This window comes from Drosophila takahashii, unplaced genomic scaffold, assembly GCF_030179915.1.
Source record: "Drosophila takahashii strain IR98-3 E-12201 unplaced genomic scaffold, DtakHiC1v2 scaffold_12, whole genome shotgun sequence".
Classification (NCBI taxonomy): Eukaryota; Metazoa; Arthropoda; class Insecta; order Diptera; family Drosophilidae; genus Drosophila; species Drosophila takahashii.
Window position 1 is genome coordinate 29,644 of NW_027221636.1, and position 13,800 is coordinate 43,443.

General features: G+C 37.1%; 1 long non-coding RNA gene and 1 other non-coding gene across 2 annotated transcripts; both read right to left on the reverse strand.

The window, feature by feature from the left end:
- Positions 1–5,682: 5,682 nt before the first annotated feature.
- LOC138914115 (uncharacterized) lies at positions 5,683–7,006 on the reverse strand. Its single transcript, XR_011419993.1, has 3 exons — positions 6,743–7,006; positions 6,335–6,402; positions 5,683–5,777 (listed from the first exon to the last, which is right to left on the reverse strand). It is a non-coding gene; the product is annotated as an uncharacterized lncRNA (long non-coding RNA).
- A 2,545-nt stretch (positions 7,007–9,551) lies between these two features.
- LOC138914120 (large subunit ribosomal RNA) lies at positions 9,552–13,508 on the reverse strand. The gene has a single exon (XR_011419997.1). It is a non-coding gene; the product is annotated as a large subunit ribosomal RNA (ribosomal RNA).
- Between the last annotated feature and the right edge of the window lie 292 nt (positions 13,509–13,800).

The following is a 13,800-nucleotide window of genomic DNA, read 5'->3' on the forward strand; positions in this document are numbered from 1 at the left end:
GGCATATAAGTGGAATGATTGCACGTGAACATTTTCTGGAGTCTGTACTTCCAATAATCTATGCTGAACCAAAAAGCTTTATCATAGCGGTAGTATCGGATGATCTACGCGGTCTCTGTCATTCTACCAGCTACCGACAAACTGCATAGCGAGGGCAGACCGAAATGTTTGTAAATTTATGTACCTAAGTTGGACACTACAACCGCAGATAATGGAACAAGACCACTTCGAAGGAGCATTATCTGAATTGTTTGGAATCTACTTATTTTTGGTCTGAATATCTTTGAGGTGATAAACTCCAAGCTTCTTCCCGTCTACGTTAAGCAACTCATAATAAAATGGACTCCTCTTCTTTAGGACTTTAGCTGGTATAAAAACAGGGGCTAATTTGGAACTGAATTTCTTACTGGCGTTGCTTTGAGTAAAGTTGCGTGCGAAAACTTCATCGCCGGCTTTGAGTTCTATGTTTCTACTACGAAGGTTATATTTTCTGGCATTAAATTTAAATGACTTATTTATGTTTTTCTTGGCCTCTTCTCTGGCGAGCTTTAACATATCTGGGTAGTCAAGGGTGACGTCATCGTTAAGTATATTCAGTTTGCGCAAAAGACCATAGTCATTTCCGTTCAGAATCATGTTTTGACCAAAAGCTAGGAAGTATGGGGAAAACCCAGTACTTCTATGTACCGCCGCTCGGAGTGCACCGCTGATCGCGTTTAAATTGGCATCCCAGTTGGAGTGGTCGTTACCAATATACGCGCGAATGGCTGCCAAAACTGACCTGTTTACTCTTTCACTAGCATTGGCTTGGGGAGAATATATGGCAGTACATCTATGGGTAATTCCAAAACTAGTTAGGAATGCTTCAAAAACACTAGACTTAAATTGCGATCCATTGTCTGTTAAAACAATTTCTGGCACTCCAAAGGTGAAAAATATAAAATTCTGAAGATAGTCGATTATCTTAGGCGCAGTGAACTTCTTAAGTGGGCAAAGGAAGTGGAATTTCGTATTGTGATCTACAACTATTAGCAACCCAATATTCCCACACTTTGTACGAGGATATGGACCCAAGAGGTCCATATACAAACATTGAAATGGCCGGTCTGATGTTAATGGCCGGCCCATTTGGGGTTTTAAAATTTTATTCGGACTTTTAGTAGATCGACAAATATGACATTCAGAAATATATTCTCTAATTTGGCTAACCATTCGTGGCCAAAACAAATACCGCTTTATTTTTTCGACCGTTTTGCCCATTCCACAATGTGCCGAACTTTGTGAATCATGTGCTTGATGTAATATGTCTGGAATCAAAGCCGAAGGAACCCAAAGTTTCCACGACTCCCTTTTGTTGTCTCCTTCCTCAGCAAACTCGGTTCTTTTGTAAACGTATCCGTCTATCACTTTCAAGTCTCGAAGTCTTTCCTGATTATCTTTAATTCTATCAATTAAACTAAGATATTCTGTTGATTTAAATTGATCCGAACGCAAATCAATAATAGGCCCACTCGCAACCATTGACTCTATTTCAGGCTGAGCCTGACGGGACAAGGCATCAGCTACAATATTTTCCGAGGCTCTCCTATGCGTAATCGAAAAGTTAAAAGATTGTAATTTCATCGACCATCTTGCTAGACGTCCCGACAGGTCTTTTTGCCTCATCAGCCATTGTAGTGCGGCATGATCAGTAACAACCAGGAAGTTTTGACCTTCTATGTAAGGGCGAAACTTTTTAATCCCTTTAATAACGGCTAAGCATTCCAACTCACTAACTGTGTAGTTCCGTTGGCATTTTGACAATTTTTCCGACATGTAGGCGATAGGTAATTCCACACCCTCTTGCTCTTGAGCTAGCACGCAACCAATTCCATATGTGCTGGCATCACATAGTAGAATAAACTGTTTTGAGAAGTCAGGAGTAATCAAAATAGGCGCTGAGGTAAGGCAAGATTTTAAGAGGTCAAAAGCTTTTCCAGCTTCCTCATTCCAAGACAACGTTTTCTTTGTTTTTAATAGCTCGGTCAGTGGAAAGCTTATAGTGGCGTAATTTTCGACAAATCGCCGATACCAGCCAGATAAGCCTAAAAACCTACGCAGCTGTTTTAGAGAAATAGGAATAGGAAACTCATTAATCGCTTTTATCTTTTCAGGGTCTGTTAAAATCTGTCCTCCTCTGATTATAAAGCCCAAATATTTTATTTCTCGCATACAAAACTTTGATTTTTCGATATTAATCGTCAAATTAGCCTTTCTTAGACAACCAGCAATTTCCAGGAGTATAACCAAATGCGACTCGAAGTCTTCTGACAGGACTAGCAGGTCATCCAAATACACAAAAACTTTGGTTCTTAGATGCGCAGGTATAACCTGGTCCATTAGCCGACAAAGGGTTTGCGGCGCATTGCAAAGCCCGAAGGGCATCGTTTTGTATTGATATAGTGGTCTGTTTGGAATCGTGAAGGCCGTATATTGCCGTGATTTTTCGTCGAGTGGGATCTGCCAAAAGGCGTGTTTCATGTCTATTCCCGTTATGTATTTTGCAGGCGGTAGCCGACTTAAAATCCCGTCAATATGGGGTAGCGGATACGCGTCTTTAACAGTGACCTTATTGACCTCACGGGAATCCAAACAAAGCCTACTCTTTTCTCCCTTTCGCACCAAGACGCAATTACTGCTCCACGGACTAGAAGACTCTTCAATGACGTCCAGTGCCAGCATGTGATCAACTTCAGTAAACATCAGTTTCTCTATGGCTGGTGAAACTGGCCAGTGTCTCTGTTTAATGGGTCTGACTGGTTCAACTTCAATTTTATGCTGAATTAAGGTGGTTCTTCCCAAACCTTCTTTTGAAAATGATGGAAACACTTTAATGATGGAATTCAAACGACTCTGCTGATCTTCGGACAACTCATGCCACTTTGGCGGCTCTTGCTCATGACCTTCTCCACCTACATCGAGCTCTGGAACTTCCTGTTTGCACGCTATTTTCTCCGATAACCCGAATTTATGCCAGAAATCAATTCCAAGATATATTTCTTGTTTAAGCCCGGGAATAAGGAAAATATCTAACAATGCTGTTTTTCCTCTAAACGTTACATCCGTTACCAACTTCCCAACGACTTCACTCTGGGTTCCATTGGCAGCTCGAATGCTTCCAGAGCATCTTTTTGTTTTGCTTAGAGACAAGAGAAATTTCGCTACCTTACCGCCTGCACAGCTTATAGTAGCGCCAGAATCTAAGAGAGCTGTGTATTTGTTTCCTTCTATACACACTTCTGCGTAAAGTCTATCATCAGAATTATTAATAATTGCTGATACAATTTTCTTACGATCAGAGCGGATAGATTTCCAATAATGCCTAAGACGTTTCGTAGATCTATTTGGATTAAGATTTATCTTAGAAATTATAGATTCGGCAAATAATTGTTCTCGAAGCTTATTATAACTATCTAGCCTTATATGTAATGGAATGGTAGAAAAATGCGGTTTTGGATGTTCTTCAGGGACTACTTTTGTACATAATTCAGGGAACATAACGATTTTAGGTGTATCGGGCGTGTCTACTTTTTGTTGCGAAACACACCCGCCGGCCGGTTTCCCGTAGGGTTACACCTTAGACATCGTGGCTTAAAAACATCTCGGGCACCACACCCATAACAAAAAATAGTACGCGGTTCTAGACAATCATCAAACCTATGATCGGGTTTTTCACAATTCCAACAAATGACATTGGAAGGCTTTCGTTGAAACTCTAGCACTTCCTCTTCTGTTTCGTGCGACTCTTCTTGGTTTTGGTTTTCATATGAATCGGTTAGTTCATTTATATAAGAACGTAGAGTGCGTGGCTTAAAGGTTTTTATTTCGTTGTAGAACTGTTCATGCTTTCGAACTTCAACACGTAATTGGGATCTATTCGATATTCTTAAGTGGAGTAACTCATGATGTAAACTGGGTTTAGCATTCCTAATCAGCAAATCAACTAATTGACCTTCGGACATGCCTTGCTGAAGCCTATCAGCTAGATCTTCTATTGCGCATTGATAATCATCAAAAGCTTCGCTTTCGCCTTGTCGCCTTTTCCTTATCTTTTCCCATATATCTAGATCAGTCTCAGCTTCCTCAAACCGTTTACGAAACTCAACACAAAATATTTCCCAAGTAAAATTGGTATTGTTGCGGTGAAATTTCCAAAACCAATCACTAGCCTTATTGGAGAAGAGTAGATATAGATGATCACAAAGCAACTGATAGTCATTATTTAAGTTCTGTTCTGTCAAAGATCGAATTCGGTAAATAAAATCTTCCATTCTCATACATTGTTTGGAACCGTCAAACTTTATCCGCCAGTTTTGTATTATATTAGCAGCTTTCCCTGGTGATATTTGAGGATTCGACCTACTTCGAGATTCACTGTTATTCGAGTGGTTTCCTGAGGAGAACGCGCCCATCTCGGGTACCCTGTTTCGAGTATCGCGATTTTCCAATGCTGGATTTTCCCGGTTTAAATTCATTGCTGCTAGTTGTTTATGAATTGTTTCCTCTATGTTAGCGTTTAAGATCTCAACCATATCATCCATTATATTAGCCTGTTGTACACTTAAAGTTTCTTGTAGATATTTTATTAATTCGCCTTGGGTTTTTTTAGAAAAGATATCATCCTCGTCAGCTCGAGAGTCTTCTAAGTGGCGTGTTTTGGATCTAGTAGACATGCCTGTCCTTAAACTAGAAGGCCTACCTCTATTTCGATTTTTAGTTTGGAACCTAGCACCTCTTTGATCATTTCTTTCCTGAACTTCTACTACCGCTTCTTCGTTTCTCGCTTCCTCCCTACCAGGAACATTTCCCATTTCCGCGGCCAAGTTATTATTATTATAGTTTAATTGTGAAAGAAGACAACACGCAGCACAGGTTGGACACGCCGGTGTGACTCGGATTGCTTCAACAATACATTTATCATGAAATCTGTGCTTACATGGAGTGCTTGCCGTTAGTTCCGTACTTAATATTACTTCGTTACAAATTGAGCAAAAGGGATCTACTCGCTGGATGACAGCATCGATGTTTTCATTACTATGTGATACTGCCATTTTTTTTTGTTTTTTTTTTTTTTTTTTTTTTTTCAACGCAAACAAAACCACAAAAATCTCAAAAAATTGAATTTGTTTATATCTCTCTGTCAGCCTTTCCTTAACTCATTCTCTCACAAAGTGCAGTGTACCCGATAAAGTATTCTCTTCTACCTCTTCTTCTACTATTTCAGCTAATGAAGTTTTAGAACTACTCAAATTGATGGACAATGTCCGAAACGCTCCAGAACATTGTATTTCCGACTCATTTAGAGATAGCTTTCTTTTATAGATATCTCAATCACTTTGGTCAGCCTGAATCAAACGGGGTCGATCTATCCGGAACCGAAATGCAATCGCTAATTCCACCGCTGGAGTTCAGATGCATCCAAATCAGTCATCGAAATACTTTATAAAAAGTGGCCTTAAAAGTTGAAATTTCTATAACAAAGGATGGATTTTTAGAGCAAAATTGGGACGGAAAATATCCTTTTCGCCCCACGTTGGGCGCCAGATTGTGTAGTGTTCAGTTTAGGACAAGAAGCGATGCCAAAGTCTATAAGACTCTTTCTATCACTTTGGCCACATGATGTTGGTTCTGACTCACTATTAAAAAGGAACTGGGATCGACGGTGCGCATTCTAGCGGTGCTCGGGTCCAGCTCGTCGGATTGGTCGGGGTCCTTTCTCTCCCAGTTACCTAAGTTTACTAACACAAATCAATGTTTAATGCGCTGATCACAAAAAAAAAAAAACAAAATAGAATAATTAATATTGAGTTTACGTTAATATCCTAGGCTGCGCCGACACGCATTTGAATGAATTGGTAGATTAGAGAAGATTTATATCCGGTGAAGGGATCAAAGATGTTAGTTGTTCCCTATCTCTACCCACCCAACCATGGCAACTTATTTAATTCAGGCGTTGCCCCAATACACAGATTATTGTTCTACTACTGAAGTTTGTGTGAGATAAGCATAAGTACTCGACCGACAGAGATATAAATAATTTAAGCCATCATGATCATTTTCACAATTAGGTACAGAGATTCCATTTTAATTTCAATAACAAATCAAAAGAGTAACAATTATTTTACATTTAACATTAATCACCTATATACCTTTCTTCATTTGTTGTTTTCAATTACTAGATAATTACTTGGGGCTTGTGGTGGAATATATATGGTTTCAAATCAATATATATATATATATATAAAAATGGTGTATTACAAGAAGTAAGCATGCATTCTTGTATTGTAATACTCACAGATGTTTAAATCATATGCATCGATGTATCGTTGGGCCCAAGATGATTCCGATGTTTATGTATATGCTCTGTATAATCGTAGATATTTAAGAATTTAAGTTATATGTATATAAAGAGAAATATTCCAAGCTTCCCAAATTCATATTGCTCACTGTACTTATAGATTTTAGTTATAGATAATTATGTAGTTAATCATAATCAAAACAAATTATATTAATACATGGCAATAAGCAAATATAAGCTACTTTAAGTAGGTTTTCTTTTATAATTTTAACAAATTTTAATCGCAACGAAGTTGATCAAACTGCGGCAGTGTGGAAACTTAACACAAGAGTTCCACGGAACGAGAATCAAGACAGATGTATGAATTTGAGCAGGTATTTGAATTCAGTTATGACGCTGCAATACGTTTTGGGGCACTTGTCAGCCTGCACCGGTTTTTTTCATTTGAGACCGGGACAGGGAAAGGGTTCCTTATAGGGGTGAATCCAGCTAATCGCTACAATTGCCTATAATCTCGTGTAGTCGTAGGCGTAGAAGGGTAGCTAGTTCTTGGCGACTGAAGCTGTAGCGGTTGCGTAATCCGTATTCCCACGTGTCTGCACTGACTATGCCCGGTGGGCGGCAGCTTCGCCGTAGACAAATTGAGGGTTTTCCAAGCTGGTTCACAAATTTTCTAGGATCGAATTAGCCACTTTGCTGGGGGGCTGGACGGTGGACGATTCCCGCGATCGCTCCGAATCGTTGATTTCGAAATTTACGCCTTCTGAATTTTTCACTCGAGTTTTTGGTAGTTCCCTGTTTTAATTTGGCGCACTATTAATTGGTGGTTTAATCTAAATTCACTTTTGTTAAAGCTTACGTGAACTCCACGTGGGTAACCTTGGTAATTTTCACTTGAAGTACAAACACTGCCGTTGACAAAAGAATATACGTGTGTATAGTTCAAGGCATATAAGTGGAATGATTGCACGTGAACATTTTCTGGAGTCTGTACTTCCAATAATCTATGCTGAACCAAAAAGCTTTATCATAGCGGTAGTATCGGATGATCTACGCGGTCTCTGTCATTCTACCAGCTACCGACAAACTGCATAGCGAGGGCAGACCGAAATGTTTGTAAATTTATGTACCTAAGTTGGACACTACAATATCCACACTAGAATTTAGTATTTATCCCATATCCATATAAATCATTATTTACCATATCAATATAAATAATATTTTTCCATATTCATACTAGAACTTATTATTTCTTTAATATTCATATAACTCAATATTTTTTCATATCCATACTAGAACTTATTCTTTTTCCCATATCCATACTAGAACTTATAAATTTTCCCATATTCATATAACTAATTTTTTTCATATCCATACTAGAACATTATATTTTTGCCATATCTCTACAACTCATTTTATTCCATATCCATACTAGAACTTATTATTTCTTAAATATCCATATAACTTAATATTTTTCCATATCCATACCAGAACTTTTTATTTTTCCCATATCCATAGAACTAATTTTTTTCATATCCATACTAGAACCTAATTTTCTTCCTATATCCATATAACTTATTATTTACTATTACAATATAATTAATTTTTTCCATATCCATACTAGAGCTTATTATCTCTTCAATATCCATAAAACTCAATATTTTTTCATATCCATACTAGAACTGATTATTTTTCCCATATCCATACTAGAACTCAGTATTCTTCCCATATCCATACTACAACTTAGTATTTTTCCCATATGCATATAACTCATTATTTAGCATATCAATATAACTAATTTTTTTCCATATCCATACTAGAACTTATTATTTCTTTAATATCCATATAACTCAATATTTTTTTATATCCATACTAGAACTTATTATTTTTCCCATATCCATACTAGAACTTATAAATTTTCCCATATTCATATAACTAATTTTTTTCATATCCATACTAGAACATTAAATTTTTTGCCATATCTATATAACTCATTTTATTCCATATCCATACTAGAACTTATTATTTCTTTAATATCCATATAACTCAATATTTTTTCATATCCATACTAGAACTTATCATTTTTCCCATATTCATATAACTCATTTTTCCATATCCATACTAGAACTCTGTATTCTTTTCCATATCCATATAACTCATTTTTTTTTCATATCCATACTAGAACTTATTATTTTTCCCATATCCACATAACTCATTTTTTTCATATCCATACTAGAACTTGTTATTTTTCCCATATCCATATAACTCATTTTTTTCATATCCATACTAGAACTTAATATTATTTTCATATCCATATAACTCATGTTTGGACTTGGAATATTTTTATACACGTCACTAATAGGATGACGATTCAATCATCTATTTTAAGAGGAACATTGACTTGCATATGTCTCTTACTTGCATGTTCGGACTTAGAATATTTTTATACACGTCACTAATAGGATGACGATTCAGTTGGCTACCTTAAGAGGTACATATACTTGCATATGTCTCTTACTTGTATGTTCGGACTTAGAATATTTTTATACACGTCACTAATAGGATGACGATTCAGTTGGCTACCTTAAGAGGTACATATACTTGCATATGTCTCTTACTTGTATGTTCGGACTTAGAATATTTTTATACACGTCACTAATAGGATGACGATTCAGTTGGCTACCTTAAGAGGTACATATACTTGCATATGTCTCTTATTTGCATGTTCGGACTTAGAATATTTTTATACGCGTCACTAATAGGATGACGATTCAGTTGGCTACCTTAAGAGGTACATATACTTGCATATGTCTCTTATTTGCATGTTCGGACTTAGAATATTTGTATACGCGTCACTAATAGGATGACGATTCAGTTGGCTACCTTAAGAGGTACATATACTTGCATATGTCTCTTACTTGTATGTTCGGACTTAGAATATTTGTATACACGTCACTAATAGGATGACGATTCAGTTGGCTACCTTAAGAAGTACATATACTTGCATATGTCTCTTATTTGCATGTTCGGACTTAGAATATTTTTATACGCGTCACTAATAGGATGACGATACATATGGCTACCATTGTTAAATATATTTAAATAAAATTTATTTAAATATAATTATTATTTTATATATATATATTTTATATATATATATATTCTGACTTAAAAAAGCCAAACAAAATAAACACAATTAAATTTATGTTTATTATCGAATCATCAAGCAAAGGATAAGCTTCAGTGGATCGCAGTATGGCAGCTGCTCAACCACTTACAACACCTTGCCTGTTACAAAAGTCGTTTACAATTGATTCTAGGCTTTGTCATTGTATTAAATAATGCTTTTATATGTAACTAGCGCGGCATCAGGTGATCGAAGATCCTCCCAATTTACTATGTTACAAATTACATTGGCATCACATCCATTGTCGTTTATAAAGTAAATTATAAACTTTAAATGGTTTAGAAGCCATACAATGCAAATTGCCCCTTATTTATCATTGCAGTCCAGCACGGATACGACCTTAGAGGCGTTCAGGCATAATCCAACGGACGTAGCGTCATACCACTGTTCGCTCGAACAAGTATTGTGCCATTGGTCCGTACCTGCGGTTCCTCTCGTACTACGCAGGAATGCTGTCGCAACAACGTTTTGTCATTAGTAGGGTAAAACTAACCTGTCTCACGACGGTCTAAACCCAGCTCACGTTCCCTTGCATGGGTGAACAATCCAACGCTTGGTGAATTTTGCTTCACAATGATAGGAAGAGCCGACATCGAAGGATCAAAAAGCGACGTCGCTATGAACGCTTGGCCGCCACAAGCCAGTTATCCCTATGGTAACTTTTCTGACACCTCTTGTTAAAAACTCTTTAAACCAAAAGGATCGATAGGCCGAGCTTTTGCTGTCCCTGTGTGTACTGAACACCGAGATCAAGTCAGCATTTGCCCTTTTGCTCTATGTGTGGTTTCTGTCCGCACTGAGCTGGCCTTGGGACACCTCCGTTATTATTTGAGAGATGTACCGCCCCAGTCAAACTCCCTACCTGGCAATGTCCTTGAATTGGATCATACCTGAGTAATTGGAGTTATACCAAATTTTCAAATCAAAAATACATAAATGCACCGTTTTATTAAAGAATTTGTTTGCGATTATATAACAAACTCGTGATACTTTGATCAAGAAGCTTGCATCAAAACCCAATACCATAAGATATAATAAATATATCCGTATAATGGCTAGGAAATGATACACGTTCCATTTAATCAAGTAAGTAAGGAAACAATAAGAGTAGTGGTATTTCATTGACGATACCAAACCGAAGTCTAATATCTCCCACTTATTCTACACCTCTTATGTCTCCTTACACTGCCAGATTAGAGTCAAGCTCAAAAGGGTCTTCTTTCCCCGCTAATTATTCCAAGCCCGTTCCCTTGGCTGTGGTTTCGCTAGATAGTAGATAGGGACAGTAGGAATCTCGTTAATCCATTCATGCGCGTCACTAATTAGATGACGAGGCATTTGGCTACCTTAAGAGAGTCATAGTTACTCCCGCCGTTGACCCGCGCTTACTTGAATTTCTTCACTTTGACATTCAGAGCACTGGGCAGAAATCACATTGTGTCAACACCCGCTAGGGCCATCACAATGCTTTGTTTTAATTAGACAGTCGGATTCCCCAAGTCCGTGCCAGTTCTGAATTGATTGTTAATTGATAATCGTTATAATTAATAAGAACTAATTGGTTTGACCCAATTAGTATTCTTAAAAATTTTAGCAAGAAAGTTCCACAATTGGCTACGTAACTAACTATCCGGGGAACAAGTAACTAACATAAATGCTAGAAACTCTATTTACCCAGAACGAGCACATAAACCATGTTATTGTTTCCCAATCAAGCCCGACTATCTCAATCTTCAGAGCCAATCCTTATCCCGAAGTTACGGATCTAATTTGCCGACTTCCCTTACCTACATTATTCTATCGACTAGAGACTCTTCACCTTGGAGACCAGCTGCGGATATTGGTACGGCCTGTTGAGAAGTTTGCGTGTCCCCACCATAAATTTTCAAGGTCCGAGGAGAAAATATCGACACAACAGTATATGTCATGCTCTTCTAGCCCATCTACCATATCTCTCTGCGAAAGACTTCCATGGTAGTACGGCTATAAAACAGAAAAGAAAACTCTTCCGATATCTCTCGACGGCTTCTTTATGGTCGTTCCTGTTGCCAGGATGAGCACGAGGCCCATATTTAATAACAAACGGATACTCAACAGGTTACGGAATTGGAACCGTATTCCCTTTCGTTCAAAATTATTCAAGTATATTATATTAGCTTGATTTGTATATATTGCGTTTTTGGTTTTACTTGAAAATTTTCGGCTTTCGCCTTGAACTTAGGACCGACTAACTCGTGATCAACCACTGTTCACACGAAACCCTTCTCCACTTCAGTCCTCCAAGGTCTCATTCGATTATTTGCTACTACCACCAAGATCTGTACCAATGGCAGCTCCATGCAGGCTTACGCCAAACACTTCTACGCATACCATTGTACCTTCCTACTCACTAAAGTTTCAAAATTTATATCACAAGTAATATAAATCATCTACTTTAGCGGTAATGTATAGGTATACAACTTAAGCGCCATCCATTTTAAGGGCTAGTTGCTTCGGCAGGTGAGTTGTTACACACTCCTTAGCGGATTTCGACTTCCATGATCACCGTCCTGCTGTTTTAAGCAACCAACGCCTTTCATGGTATCTGCATGAGTTGTTAATTTGGGCACCGTAACATTACGTTTGGTTCATCCCACAGCGCCAGTTCTGCTTACCAAAAGTGGCCCACTGGGCACATTATATCATAACCTTAAACTTCATATCAAGAAAGTTAAGGTTCTTACCCATTTAAAGTTTGAGAATAGGTTAAGATCGTTTCGACCCTAAGGCCTCTAATCATTCGCTTTACCAGATAAGATTATTTTATATAATATTAAAATGCACCAGCTATCCTGAGGGAAACTTCGGAAGGAACCAGCTACTAGATGGTTCGATTGGTCTTTCGCCCCTATACTCAATTCTGACAATCGATTTGCACGTCAGAACTGTTTCGGTCTTCCATCAGGGTTTCCCCTGACTTCAACCTGATCAAGTATAGTTCACCATCTTTCGGGTCACAGCATATATGCTCAAGGTACGTTCCAGTTAGAGGCATAAATAATATAAATATCATTATACATAACTATATAGAACGCCCCGGGATTGTGTTAATTAGCTATAAATAGTTAAAAAACTAATCCCATTATTAGTCAAGTTAATTACGCTATTAGGTTTATATCCCAATAACTTGCACATATGTTAGACTCCTTGGTCCGTGTTTCAAGACGGGTCCCGAAGGTATCCTGAATCTTTCGCATTGTTAATCCTACAAGTGCATATAATAAACACAAAAATCAATGATAATCATGCCATTATATAATTCCGAAAAATTAACGCACTGTATTCATATAAATCTATCAGCACTTTATCAAATTAATAACATTTATTCTGTGTTAAAATGCAAGCAATTTAATTTGAATAAACTATAAGTTATATTTTATGATAAATTTGGTATGCTAATAGATTACAATGTCCTTATATGGAAAAAATGCACACTATTATCATAATATTGTTTAAATATTACAATTTTAATGATGAATTTTCCATAACGGATATTCAGGTTCATCGGGCTTAACCTCTAAGCAGTTTCACGTACTGTTTAACTCTCTATTCAGAGTTCTTTTCAACTTTCCCTCACGGTACTTGTTTACTATCGGTCTCATGGTTATATTTAGTTTTAGATGGAGTTTACCACCCACTTAGTGCTGCACTATCAAGCAACACGACTCTTTGGAAACATCATCTAGTAATCATTAACGTTATACGGGCCTGGCACCCTCTATGGGTAAATGGCCTCATTTAAGAAGGACTTAAATCGTTAATTTCTCATACTAGAATATTGACGCTCCATACACTGCATCTCACATTTGCCATATAGACAAAGTGACTTAGTGCTGAACTGATTTCTTTTCGCTCGCCGCTACTAAGAAAATCCTTGTTAGTTTCTTTTCCTCCCCTAATTAATATGCTTAAATTCAGGGGGTAGTCCCATATGAGTTGAGGTTGTATATAACTTTTATTTGCAATTAATTCTTTATATATAATGATAAAACATTTTATTAAATTCGTTTAAAGCTGACGTATATATATATTAATGGCATTTATTTGTAACGAATTAACGAAGAATAATAATATTGTCAACGTTTTTCATATTTCAAATCATTAATAAGAGACAATTCTAGATAATATTTTATGCTAGACATTTCTCAGTATTATTTGATTGAAAAAGAAAATATTCCTCTTCGTTTTTCTCAAAGTTTAAATACTATTGTGAGATAATGTTTTTCATATATTTGTT